The sequence below is a fragment of the Populus euphratica genome, unplaced genomic scaffold (assembly GCF_000495115.2).
Source record: "Populus euphratica unplaced genomic scaffold, PopEup_1.0 scaffold956.1, whole genome shotgun sequence".
In the NCBI taxonomy this organism is placed as follows: Eukaryota; Viridiplantae; Streptophyta; class Magnoliopsida; order Malpighiales; family Salicaceae; genus Populus; species Populus euphratica.
Genome location: NW_011500421.1, coordinates 65,399 through 65,777, shown reverse-complemented (window position 1 = coordinate 65,777; position 379 = coordinate 65,399).

Here is a 379-nt window from a genome sequence, read left to right as displayed (position 1 = left end):
ATTATTTTAGGACGTCCATTTCTTGCAACTTTTAACGCATTGATTAATTGTAGGAATAGACTGCTGAAGTTTGATTAATCATATAAAAACATGACATTAAAGATGAATATTTTCAACATTTGCAAGCAATGTGGAGATAATAATGATTCACAAGAAGTGGACTTTATTGAAAAATTAGTTCATGATCAATTTAAAACTATTCTAGTGAAATTGAGTTTAATGAATATGAGAATTTACAAATGGTTTATTTTCATGAAGAATCAAAGGCAAGTAATTAGAGAACACTAACACGATAATTGCCACCACGACCAATTAAGGCCATACCTTCAAGTGTTCAACCACCAAAACCTGATTTGAAGTCGTTGCCATCCAATCTCAA